The sequence below is a fragment of the Callithrix jacchus genome, chromosome 1 (genome assembly GCF_049354715.1).
Source record: "Callithrix jacchus isolate 240 chromosome 1, calJac240_pri, whole genome shotgun sequence".
NCBI classification, from domain to species: Eukaryota; Metazoa; Chordata; class Mammalia; order Primates; family Cebidae; genus Callithrix; species Callithrix jacchus.
In genome coordinates, this window is record NC_133502.1 from 13,213,948 (window position 1) to 13,227,827 (window position 13,880).

General features: G+C 39.9%; 1 long non-coding RNA gene across 1 annotated transcript in view; it reads left to right on the forward strand.

The window, feature by feature from the left end:
• LOC128929434 (uncharacterized) overlaps window positions 1–13,843 on the forward strand; it is a 30,323-nt gene extending 16,480 nt beyond the window's left edge. The window contains exons 2-3 of the long non-coding RNA XR_008475952.2: window positions 10,833–10,907; window positions 11,536–13,843. This is a non-coding gene — a long non-coding RNA (uncharacterized LOC128929434). The remainder of the gene's footprint in view (window positions 1–10,832; window positions 10,908–11,535) is intronic.
• Window positions 13,844–13,880: the final 37 nt, after the last annotated feature.

Sequence of the window (13,880 nt, forward strand, 5' to 3'; positions counted from 1 at the left end):
AAAATACTTGGCAATAGCATACAGATAAGAAGAGAATAATACTGAGTTTCTTGTGTTTAAGGGGAGAAGGATACAAATACTGATTTCTTTTAGAATACAGTGTATACAACTTAAAAAACAGAAGAGAAAAACAATGACAACATAATTATCGGTCCAAAAGAAGGTGAGAAGGAGAAGAAATGAAATACAGGATGAGGGAGAGCAAACAAAACCACAAGATAACCAGGTACAAATAAATCTAATTTATAAATCCAGTAACTATGACAAATAGAAATGAACTTAAATCTTAGTTACAAGGCTGGGTTTATAAAATGTAGTTATACGCCTTTTGTCAGAGATAATATAAAATATATGTCATTAAAATGGAATGGATAGAAAAAAGATATGCCAGATAAAAGTTAATTGAAAGAAAGCTAGTGTAATTATATTAATACCAGCTCAAATAGACTTAGTATTTAGGCTTTGATTGGATGTTAATATACAATGTGTTTTCTTTTTCTCCCAGTGAAAGATCAACAGAAAGCTTCACATCAAGATGTGTGCTACGTTATCTTTTTCTTCATTCTTTGACAACATCAGATAGTGTTATTCCTTAAAAAAGCTGTAAGAGCTCACTCTCTCAGAAATTACCTTAAATTCTTTCTTTTCTTTTCTTTGTTGTTCTTTGACACAGAAGCTCAACCTGTCGCCCAGGCTGGAGTGCACTGGCGCAATCACACCTCACTGCAGCCTCAACCTCCTGGGCTCAAGTGATCCTCCCACTTCAGTTACCTGAGGGGCTGGGACTATTGGCACACCTCACCATGCCCAGCTAATTTTTTTTTTTAATTTTGTAGAGATGGGGTCTTGCTGTGCTGTCCAGGCTAGTCTCAAACTCCTGGATTCAAATTATTCTCTCGCTTCCCAAAACACCTCCCAAAGTGCTGGGATTACAGGTGTGAGCCACCATACCCAGGCTTAAATTGTTTTTAAAATTTTGTTAGCATTTATGCTGGAGAAAAGCATTTTATGGTGCAAAAGAGTTGTCCTACCTCCTCAAAATGTTGCTTAAATCCATAATCACTTGGCCTTGAAACATCTCTGTCATCTGTTTATCCCATTTCCATGAAAACATGCCTGATTTATTTTAATGGTGTCATTGATGCCTTTCATTTACTTTCTAAGGTTTTCACTGAGGTTCCATGGGTTTCTCCTTACTCTGAGTCCCTCTTGTTTGGATCATGGTATTCACTCAGGGTCCAACTCTCTCATTAGGTTCCAATGCATTTTTAGATGAGATCAATGAACTTTTTGAGGTTCAAATTGTTTCATGGTATTCTTAGTAACAACCCTGACTTCAATGAAAGCTTTAATGTTTTAGTACACACCACTCACCTTAAATCTTGGTTCTTTTAAGCTAGCTGAGTTTGACCTTGTATTTCACATTAAGTCCATCTCATTTCTCAGTTGAAGCTTGGATTAATCTCTTTGAACTTCTTACTTCATTTGTTTTACTCTGATTCCTAAGAGGTCACGTATATTTAACTGTTTGATCATATAACAGATTTCCCCTGTCTGGATGTTTATACTGGGTATGGCATGTGTTTGGTGGCTCTATTCTAACCTTTCCCAGCAGTGGAATGTGCACACAGCCAACTGCTCTGCTGCTGCTATCATTACCAACTCACGTTTATTAAGCACTCAGTGCCTATGTCAATATGGTGCTTATGAACCCAAGAGAATCTTTGTTCTTGGTCATCATCAGTTGCCTGCACTGATTCAAAAAAAGAGAAAATAATATTGTCAGCCACAGCAAACAACTGAACCTAGGAGGGAGTCTGTCTCTTCCTCCTTGTGTTCCTAAACTCTGGAGAAACAGCATGAGTTTCACCATCAAAAGTTTTGGATTGACTTTTGTATAGCTCACGAACCGCCTAAGTGAGCTTGGGAAAATCATTTAACTTCTTTGAGCCTCCATCTTCTCTTCTGTAATATTAGAATTATAATCGGACCTGCTTTTGTGAAGACTAAATGTTAAAGTGCATGGAAAGCTCTTTGCATACTGTAATCTAATTAAATGGCATCTGACTAATTGAATAATCCCAATTCTCCTTAAAACCAAAACTTCTCCCAAATTAAGATCCTCACATAGCACTTCTGGGGACCAATCCCTCTGACTCTTTCAATCACATAATTAGTAATTAAACTTGGGCTGTTAAAAGATAAACTTTGTCACAATTATTTTTGGAAATATGGGCTAATGACAATGACTAATCAGCTGAATCTAGCACTTTTTCAGGTGTGCTCAGTGTCCCTAGAGTCTATAAAAGGTTTCATCAAGTTGTTTTCTGTGACTCTCGCCTGATAACCCATATCAAGATAAATACATCTTTGCATGTGGTTGATTTATATCTTCTCAACTGCCTTGAAATATTTGAGCAGAATTGGGGCTGATACATAAAAGAGTATGCAAATATCTGCTCCAAGAGAAGCAGCCCACTGCATCTCTGATTGCCTGCTATGGAAGAGACCTAGCAGACAGAGAACACACAGCATGCCACGGGACTGGCATCCCCACCAGGCCAAAATGAGGTATGGGGGTAAGCATCTTCAATTTTCTTCAACTAACTCAATTATCTTCAAGTATGACATAAATTATTTTCAAAAAAAAAAGCATAGATGGGTTGATTGACTTCTGCTTTTCTGTTTTTAGAGTTTGTTTTTTGTTTTTTGAGACAGAGTCTTGCCCTGTTTCTCAGGCTGGAGTGTAATGGCATGACCTCAGATCACTGCAACTTCTACCTCCTGGGTTCAAGCAATTCTCATGCCTCAACCTCCCCAGTAGCTGTGATCACAGGCACGTGCCACCTCACCTGGCTAATTTTTGTATTTTTAGTAGAGAAGGGATTTTACCATATTGGCCAGGCTGGTCTCAAACTCCTGACCTCAAGTGATCTGCCTGCCTCAGCTTCCCAAAGTACTGGGATTACAGGCATGAGTAACTGTGCCTGGCCTGATTTCTGTTTTTCTGGAAAATATTTTTTTAAAAAATTATTTTCACATTTCCAACCCTGATATTTATGTACTCTTTGATGGATCAGCCTTCTGCACAAAGATTTTAAGATGATGAAGAAGATCTTTGCAATGTGCAAAGATTCATGTAAGTAAGAGTATCAGGCTAGAGTCTTCAGTAAGAAGATTGGTCCAAAACAACCAAGGCAGCATCATCAGAAGCAGCAACTCTTTTCATGTGTCTTGAGAATTTTTGTTGTGAATACATATTTGTTGGGATTCTATGTATGAAAATTCCAGGTGGACTCAATGACTGGTTCATTTCTCTGGATAACCTGCATTTTCTAAGTGCCTGGGGGTGCGATTTCCAGTTTGACAATTTCAGAAATCTGACTGTTAATTTACAGTTAATATTTTTATCTATGAATAATTTTTAGTTTGTTACTTTATAGTCAGAGAATGTGGCCAATAACAATTTTATTTTGAAACTTCTTAGTTTTCATTGTCATCAGGTAAATGGTTTATTTGCAACTGTCTGATAGACACAGTGAAGAATGTGCATTTTTGTCCACAGGGCACAAAATTATCTACATATCTATTTTTAAATCAAATTTAATATTATTTGAAACATCTTTACCCTTAATGTTCATTAATTTTTTAAGTGTATTATAGTTTCTGGCATGATTTTGGATTTTATAAGGTCTCTATATTTCTAGTTTTTGTTTTGCTTTAGGTATTTAACTGCTATGCTATTTGGAGACATATAAATTTATTAACTTATTGTATTTTAATTTATTGTAGATTAAACCTTTTATCTTTTCCCCATATAATGCTTCATGCCTCAGATGCTTCTTTGTCTGGTATTATAATGTTATAGCTGCTTTTTTAAAATTTTGCTTAGAATGTCTTAGTACATTCCATTATTTTCTGTATTTCTTATTCTATTTTAGTTGAATTTTTTTAAACAACATATAACTATAATTTGTAACCATTTGTTTGTTTGTTTTTTTGAGACAGGGTCTGACTCTGTTGCCCAGGCTGGGGTGCAGTAGTGTGATCATGGCTCACTATGGCCTCAAACTCTTGGGCTCAAGTGATCTTCCTGCCTCAGCCTCCTGAGTAGCTAGGATGACAGGTGCATGTCACCATGCCTAGCTATGATGTTGCTTGTCTTTTTATATAAGAAAGTATCTCTTCACTTTCATTGTGATACTTAATATCTTTTGTTTAATTTTTGCATTTTATGTTGATAATTATTTTGTTTCTTCTTGGATACTTTTGTCTTTTCCTAATTTGCTGTATTAATTTTTTTAATTTCCATTCTAATTCTAGAAGCTAAGAAAGTCTCTCCCTTAGCTAGTAGTTACCTAATTTTTAAATCACAAAATAAAATTAAGTAATAATAAATTTAAAGTAATAGTCCCCATATCAAGATTTTTATTAATCTGCTTTTCCACCAATTTTGTCAAGACTCATTTAAAATAGAACTCTCAACCTAAGTATTTATTCAGTAAATATTAGCAAGTGCTTACTCCTGGGAATACAGATACTATTTCATAGAGAGACATATAGTTTTTCTTTTCTGTTAGGCAATTATTATTTACCTCACATTACAGTTCACAGACACATGCCCACCAGCTTTAGACTTAACTATGTCTTCTACAGGACTGCTCACTGCTGTTTCTCATTTTCTTCATCTTCTACTGTCCTGAGATCTAGGTTATCCTTATATTTTGTTTGGTTGGAATATATAAATAACAGTATTTCCTTAAAAAGAGTGGGCCATAACATTTTTAATAATGGCCTTCTTGTTCTCACATATATATGACATTATGACTCCATTTGTCTCAAAATTTTGTAAATCTTTATATTGTTTTCCAGCTTCCAGTACTGTAATGAAACTAGTGCTAGTCTCCTTCTCCTCTGTAAGTAACAGCCCTTGCCTTGCACCGGAAAGTTTATAAAACTTTATCTTACTGGACTTTGGAAGAGTCACTTGGATGAGACTGATTTCTTTGTCATTGTTATTAAAACTTTCTGGTGTTAGCTGAACCAAAAGCAAGGTCTCATTCAGCACAGAATCTGTCTTCCATATATTAATTTCTTTTTCTTAAATCCAGATCTGTGTCCTCCATGTCTTTCGTCTTTTCGTCCTTGGTTCCCATTTTTTTGCATCTGTGCTCTGGGTTGTGAGCTCTTTCCTCCACTTGATCTTTCTGGTAACCAATGTGATTTTCATAGGAACTGCTCTCTTTTCAAGTTCATCTCTTAACTTTACATCTAGAAATTGGACATGTTTTTTAAAAAATTCTAGCAAGTTTTTAATGTTCTCTTATTTTATCTCCTGAAGACTTCTCATTACATTTTTTAAAACTCTCTAGTCTGTTTTTCTATTAATCCTGCCTCAACAGGACCTATGTAATCCAGTCATTTAGGCTTCACAGTTTATTGAAATGGTCTGTTATTTCTTTCCCTACTCAGGCCAGTGAGTGTGGATTTCTTCCGTGAGAATTTCTAAGCAAGTCCAGCTTGGGTCTTACTGGGGATAAAGAACTGATGGGCCTGTTTTTTTTCTGCTTAGAAAAGGATAAAAGACTAGATAGAATAGAAAACATGCCTGGCTTTTTCCCCTCCAAAAGGGCTCAGTAGTGAATAAGTTCATAGGCTAAGGCCTTTGGGCTATAATGTGAAGCCCCCTCTATTTTCAAGATTGTCCAGATTCCTCTGTACAACCCCTTTTGTCCTCTCCAGGTCTGCTGGCAACTGCTAGATCAGCCCTTAAGCAGGCAGATGCAGGACTCCTTTGGAAAGATACACCCTGGCCAGCCCACTGGTACAGTAGATCCAGATGGCAATGCATACCCAAAGACTCTGTAGACTCATGATAACTCATAACCTTGTCATGACCCTTTAAAGCCTGGAAACAAATTATTTTAGTAAGGAGTCATGGGGGGAAAAAGAAGACAAATAGAAGGTGTTTGTTACCTTTCACTTTCAAGGCCCTCCTACAATGATAGAGGGAAAAAACTGCAAAGGCATAAACAACAAAAACAAAAAATAAAACAGGTGATATCAAGGGATTTTTTTTCATGTTTTTCAAATGGAAAGTAGATGAAGACAGGAGATTGATTTAGCAAAGGAGAAGGGGCTGCTGCTCTTGAGAGGAGATATGGATGAAAGGAGAGCCCATTAACCCTGCCTGAGTGGAGGCCTGGAGAGAGAAGACACGAGGCAGGGGAAGGAGGCTTTGCAGGCAGAATGGGGTTGGGTTGAGGGTTTCCATCCAGGAATCCAGGAATGAGCAATGGAGCAGCCTGGCAGCAACTTTGCAGGCTGCAGGAGGCTGATTTGGCCCTCTCCTGAAGGCCAATCTAGAGCAAACAGTTTGAAAATATTATGAATACATGAAATTGAAGAAAAAAATTCCCTGATGATTCAGGTGATTAAACACTAGAGTAGGCTTTCAAAATAATTTACAGGCCTGAAGTTAGAACCTTATTCAAGTGTTCTTTGTGGCATCCTTTTTGGAAACTGATGGTTGAACTAGGTTTGTTCATTCATTAATTTGACAAACAAAAAAAAAAGAAAGGCATCAGATACCAAATCCACTTCTTATCTGTGATGCTTCTAGGATTACAGGGCATTAGGGGCAGTGAGGACTGGACAGTGAATGATCTGATTATAAACCATAAAATACCAAGATCCACGATATTTCTTTATGGTCTTTCATTTGCTCAGAGTGAAGCAGAAATAAAGAGAAGAAGAAGTCTGTGATATATTCTTTGTTTGTAGTTTGAGCTTATCTCTGACAGGGAACTAAAGAAATCAATTTAAAGAAATTAAGTGATCATTAATAAAATTATTCAATGCAAGTAGCATTCCTGCAACCTGCTTCTCAGAGACAATCATGACAAGCTAAATGCCCCACACTTCATTCAGTTTATCCACCATTTCTCACAGGTGTCAATTTATGATGTCACCACTTATTCTCCTATCATTGAGTTCCTCTGGCCCACCCATCAGGATTCCACCCCTACCTCCCGATCACAAACTTTTCTGACAAAATCATCATGCCATTATTCTCTCAATTGCCAAATGCAAGGAACTTTTCTGAGTCTCTGTACTAGTCTACTCTCACATTGCTTTAAAGATACTACCTGAGACTGAGTAATTTAACAAAAAGAGGTTTAATTGACTCACAGTTACACATGGCTGGGGAGACCTTAGGAAACTTACAATCATGGCAGAAGAAGAGGAGGCATGTCTTACATGACAGCAGGCAACAGGGAGAGTGTCCCAGAGCAGGGAAAACTGCCTTATAAAACCATCATAAGAACTCACTCACTATCACGAGAACAGCATGAGGAAACCACCTCCATGATCCAATAACCTCCCACTGGGTCCCTCCCTTGATACATGGGAATCATGGGGATTACGATTCAAGATGAGATTTTGGTGGGGACACAGCCAAACCATATCAGTCTCTCTCTCTCCTTTACTGTCTCTGTCTCTCTTTTTCTGATATATTAACCAGCCCTGATGTCTATGGCATAGGGTCATGTTGACAACCTGTTTCACCTTGACATTCTCCCCTAGGTTAACGCTTGTTGGATCTACTCCTCTGGCCCATCCTATAATGCTGGTCCTCCACAGATTCTTGATCTTCTTAGGCCATACCCCCATCTACTTCCATGGTTTTGTTCCAATCCATGCACCAGCAGCATATGGATATGGCTGTGAATTGAGGCAATCCTTTTCTGCTGCACTCCAGTCCTATGTATCCAACACCTAGATGTCTCCTCTGAAGTGTGCACAGGAGGCCAAGTGATATACAGGGAAAGAGCAGGGATTCTGGATGCAGACTGCCTGTGTTCAAAATGCCCTCTGTCATTTCCTGGCTGTGCAACATTAGGCAAATTACTTAACCTCTCTGGGTTTCAGTTTCCTCTTCTGGGAACTTGAAATAAAAATATTACCTATTCTAACTGGTTGTTAGGTACAATTATTATATGTAAATTATATGTAAAGTGCTGAGACCAGCTCATGGCATATGGTAAGGTACATATAAAATATAAGCTACTGTAGTAATGATTATTTCAGACAAGGGATTTGCAAACAAATGTATCTGGTCTTCTAAACCAGGAATATGTAAGTCATTTTTCACTTCTCTCTCTTTGGAGTCATTAAATACAGTTGATTATACTTCCTATTTCTCATATCAGCTGCTCCTCGCCATCACCTGCCATTCTCATAGGCTCTCTGTTTACGCTCTTGCCATCTCATCTGGAATATTGCAATAGATTCTTAACTAGTTGTGTTTTCTATTTTCCTCTCCCTTTAAAAATCCTCCTTTGCAGTGAAAACTCAGCCATAGTAAAAAAAAAAAAAATGATGGCAATGATGATAATACTAATAGCTTCTTTTCAGGCATTATCTCATTTAAGCCTTACAACAAATTGATGACATAGATACACTTACTAAATTGTTCTATGAAACTGAGAAAACTCAGACTGAGAGGTTAAGGAACCTGCCCAAAGCACAGAGCTGAGACCCGACAGGTCTAGAAGATCAATGCCTGCTGTCTAATACCAGAACCTGCACTCCCAGCCTCTGCTAACTGCAGGCCTGTTCCTTCCAGCCATTCTCCAGTTACTGATTTCCTGCAGGTGAAACTGTGCTTTCCACAGGGTCCTTTGCCAGCTCATCCAGGAAAACTTCCCCAGCCTCACGTCAAAATCACATCTTCATAATCCTCACTTTGCACTTTACTCTTCAGCAATAACATACTACATGCGGTTCCCAAACACTTCAAGGTGTTTTTCTCCTTCATGACTTTGCAAAAGTTCTTTTCTGTTCCTCCATTTGTTAACCTTGAAAATAACCACTGAGAAAATGTAGATTTTATGTCCCCTCTCTGGCCCTCTGACAGGCAAGCATTCCCACCTTTCTTCCGTGCTTCTTTTATTAATGCATTCTATTTTTTTTTTTTTTTTTGAGATGGAGTTTCGCTCTTGTTACCCAGGCTAGAGTGCAATGGTGCGATCTCAGCTCACCACAACCTCTGCCTCCTGGGTTCAGGCAATTTTCCTGCCTCAGCCTCCTGAGTAGCTGGGATTACAGGCACGCGCCACCATGCCCAGCTAATTTTTTGTATTTTTAGTAGAGACGGGGTTTCACCATGTTGACCAAGATGTTCTCGATCTCTTGACCTCGTGATCCACCCACCTTGGCCTCCCAAAGTGCTGGGATTACAGGCATGAGCCACCGTGCCCGGCCAATGCATTCTATTTTCACTGGTTTACATACTACATCTATCTACATTAGTAGACTGAGAGCTTTCTGAGGGTGAGGATTGTGTTCTCATTGTATTCCTAGCACAGTCTTAACATTTAATAAATATTTGTTGAGTTAAATTTATTTCAAAATAGTTGGCCTGATATAGACAGAGACCATGTTCAGATGGTATCCCTTTTAGTCCTTCTCTTCCTAACCTTATCCCCACTGACCATTTAGGGCCTGAGTATCCTTCCCTGGGAGGCCACTCATTTCATCTTCATGTTCTGCTCTCTAACCACCATTTCTGTTTCAATAATCTCTCCTATTCACCCATGGCTCCATCCTGCCATTTGATAATCTCAATCTCTTTTCTGCAAGGAATGAGGCTGAAGCCCACAAACAAGCCAATGAGAGACCTGGCCTGCGGCCTCTATCACACCACAGAAAGGCCTGGGAAACCCAGCTGGGGCCCGGACACCCAGGAGAGACGGCTAGTTGTCAGATCAGACATGAGTAGAATCTACCAGGCAGGTACATACAGAAGGTGTTCAGAAAAGAGCTTGTCCAGACACGTGATTTAGAGTTACAAGCATTCAAATCATAATGGAAGCCAAGGAGGAAAAGAGCTTAAGAAGGGGCAGGAGTCCTCAAAAGAGACTGAGCAAGGGTGGCTGGTGCAGTAGGGAACAAACAAGAATAGTGGGAAAAGGTCATTAGGCAGAGGTGATATCCTGACTGAACAAGAAGGAGAACCAAATTGTTAGTCACCGATGTGGAGGATTCACATGTTTCTTATGTCTCAACATTCTAATGTGACTGCCAGGGATAGAGCTATTGTGACTCACAGCAGATGACCCAACAAATATCATCATTCTAGTGACAATAAAACTCACTGAAAGAAGTCTTTTTGCTTTATCTATACATTGCATGACAGCCTTTAACATGCATAATTAGCAATCAATATTCTGTGCTGAAGTAGCTAAGGAGGAAATGAACAAACATTTTGAAAAGCCCTCAGCCCCTGTATGAGTCAGGGTTGTCTAGACGAACAGAACTAAAGGAATACACACACACACACACACACACACACACACACGTGAGTTTCTTAAGTATTAACTCACATGATCACAAGGTCCCACAATAAGCCATCTATAGGCTGAGGAGCAAGGAGAGCCAGACCGAGTTCCAAAACTGAAGAACTTGGAGTCTGATGTTCCAGGGCAGGAAGCATCCAGCATGGGAGAAGGATGTAGGCTGGGAGACTAGACCAGTCTCTCTTTACACATTTTTCTACCTGCTTATATTCTGGCCCTGCTGGCAGCTGATTAGCTTGTGCCAACCCAGATTAAGGGTGTGTCTGCCTTTCCCAGCCCACTGACTCACATGTTAATCTCCATTGGCAACACCCCAACAGACACACCCAGGATCAATACTTTGCAGCCTTCAATCCAATCAAGTGGACACTCAGATCATAGCCCCTGAATTGTGCCCTTTTCTACTGCCTGCTGGTAGATTACACTCTCTGCAGGGCCTTTAAATGTTCTTTCTTTTATTTTCTTTTACAGACTTGCAGGATTCCAGCTCCTCAAGCCCTTCACACTCCACAATATTCCCCCACTCAGTCAACATTCTCAGTGAAGGTAAACAATAGACTCAGGCAGCTATTGCAACTCTTCCAATGAGATATTTTCAGATGTGTGTGCGTGCTATACAAAGGTTTGAAATGGTCATGGAAATGGTAATTTTAATTGTGCAATAATTTTGGAAAGCAACTTGACAACATATGTCAAAAACTTTAAGATGATCATACACTTTTTCTGAGTAACTCTACTTTGAGGACTCATGTTAATCATGTTAATAATCAGAAACAATGGAAACAGGCTTTAGTCACAAAGATCTTCATCACAGAATTACTCAAAATAGTCAATAACAAAACCTTAATGTCTGAAATAGGAGACTAAGTTAATTATAGTGTCTACTACCCATGTCAATAAGGGGTTTTCGGAGGCATAACAAATTGTGTTTCACATCAGTTCAATTCAACAAACTTGTATGAACTGCTTTAAATCCCCACCATCATCTTAGCAGCTCAAAGCTTAGTGTTCAGTGTTAAATTAAGTTCAGCCTACAGCCGCCTCCTTCCATCTCTCAAGCCTGGCCTGAAGCTTTCTCTGTATATGGTAAACTGTAACTTACTAATGTGGGAACGGGAGGTTTCTATACCTGACTTCTGTTTTCTCTAAGTCACTTTCCTTTTTCTGTTCATAGATCTTCAACCATGTGGTAGCACTGGAGTCTCTCGGAGCCTACTCTGGTTTAGGGGCTTCCCGATTCACAAATCATTCTTTGCTCAACTGAACTCTGTTAAATTTAATTTGGCTTAAGATTTTTCTTTTAACATCAGACACATACAAAAGAATATCTGAAATAGAATGGAAGTGCCCCAAAAGCCCAGAGGTGACTCAGCTACCCCAGGAGGGGAAAAAGAGGGAGGAAAGATGAGAAGGAGTACCAAGGAACACTCAGTTTGTAACTGCTGGTAGCATCCTAATTTTGTCATATCCCTTAAACCAATAACATTAACGCAGCAAATAGTTTATTGGGGAAAATCCAGTGTGCATAGAAAGGTTTCTATTTGATTTCTGAAATAAACAATGATTAAGGTGAAATCTAGGGATGAGGAGGAGTTAACAACAGAACAGGAGTGGGATCGGGAAGAGCATTCAAGGTGAAAGGACTGGCCTGGGCAAAGGCCCACAGAAGCAGATGAGAAAATGAGATGTCAGGGGTACCAAAATTAGTCAAAATGGCTGGAGCACAGAATTTCACAAACTGTCGGAGTCAAGAGCCTGAAGATGGAGGTACACAGGGCCTAAAGCTTCCTGAAAGACATATGGAGCCTGGATTTTATTTTGAGAATAACGGGAAAGCACCAGAAGTGTTTGTGTGAGGAACTGACCTGCACAATTTATTACTCACAATAGGGGAAGAGCAGCTTTAGGGAAAAAAAGGATGAGTCTGGTTTTGGCCACGTTGAGTAGAATCCACGAGACACGCAGACATAGGAGGTGTTCAGAAGAGAGTTTGGTCAGACACAAGGATTTGGAGTTAAAAGCATTCCCATTGTAATGGAGGCTAAAAGACAAATAAGCTTAAGAGGTGGCCAGAGTCCTCAAAGGACACTAAACCAGGGTGGCCAGAGCAGCAGGACAAACAGGAAAAGCGTGGCATTGCAAAACACCGGAAAAAATACGTTTCAAGAAGTGGGTGATTGTGCTGAGAGTTACTAAGGGATCAAGCAAGATAAGGACTTACAACATTCTAAGGAAATTAGCAGCAAGAGCATCCATGAGCCAAGCAAGAGGAGTTTTGGCAGAATGTGGAAAACAGAAGCCAAATAGCAGAGCACTGTGGCATGTGGATGTCATGGAAGCAGGAGGGAAGCACTAAGGCAGCAATGCAAAAGACAAAAACGAAAACAAACAAACAAAAAGCTGTCCTGTCAATGGGGTGATTCTACCGTACTTTTTTTTCCCTTTCAGATGGAAGATGCTGGTGTTCAGGTGTTCCGTGATTGGGTGATGATGGAAATGATCTATTAAGGAGAGTGGAGTTGGTTAAGGGTCAAGGTGAAAGAAGGGGTAATTGATATAATGAGGTTCTTTGGGGTGTTGGAAAGGAACAGGATGCAGAAGTTTCATCGGAGAAAGGATCTTTCTGTTGGGATTTCACTCTGAAAGAAATGATGGGGTGGATGGAGAACATGTAGTTTGTAGGTTTGGAATTTGGAAGCTGGGGATAAATCCATCGGGTGGCTTTTATTTTCAATAAGCAGTAGAAGGCACAGCATGTGCCAAGAGTGTATGAGAGGAGGTGGGGAAGGTGACTGAGGGAAAAGGAAGTTTGCAGTAACTGTTTGCAAATTGGGAGGATTATTTAGGACCAGAGGAGAAGGCAGAGTCATCCAAATCATGATACCTATCAGTATAGTTGTGTGACTTTTTCCCAGCAGAGCCAACTATTTCCCAGTTTTTCACTTTGAAATATGTATATTTAAGCAAATTCAATGAACTTTATTCCATGTACCCAAATGCAACTGTGACACGGTAAAAGCCCCATAAAACTGAAAACCTCAACCATACCTCGGCTTTCTATTGAAACTGCTCTCTGTAACCCAAATGTGACAGGCAGGCAGTCCAAACCCATGGCATCGTGGCCCCTGAGACTTGTAATAAGTAATTAAGGACTGTAATTTCCGCCCTACCCAGACAATGTGTAAACAAATGCTAATCTTGACTTTTGTGAGCCACTTAAGTAACCATCAGAACGTCAAAAGTCCCCTGGCCCTCGGAGTGTCCCGAGCCCCTCACCCTCATGTCTGCCCAGGAAGTCATTTACAGAATCCACTAGCCCTCAGAACGTCTAAGTCCCTCATCCCCACCCCCGCCCCTCACCCTCACCCCCGAGGTGGTTTTAGGGGTATCAAAGGTCTTGACACCCTCTTTTCAGGGCCACGGGTTGGAGAGACGTGAGTCCTCTGTGGCCGCCGGCAATAAAGACCCTGCAATTTGGCATACTTTTGTCTCGGTGTTGACTTTCTATGCTCGGGCCAG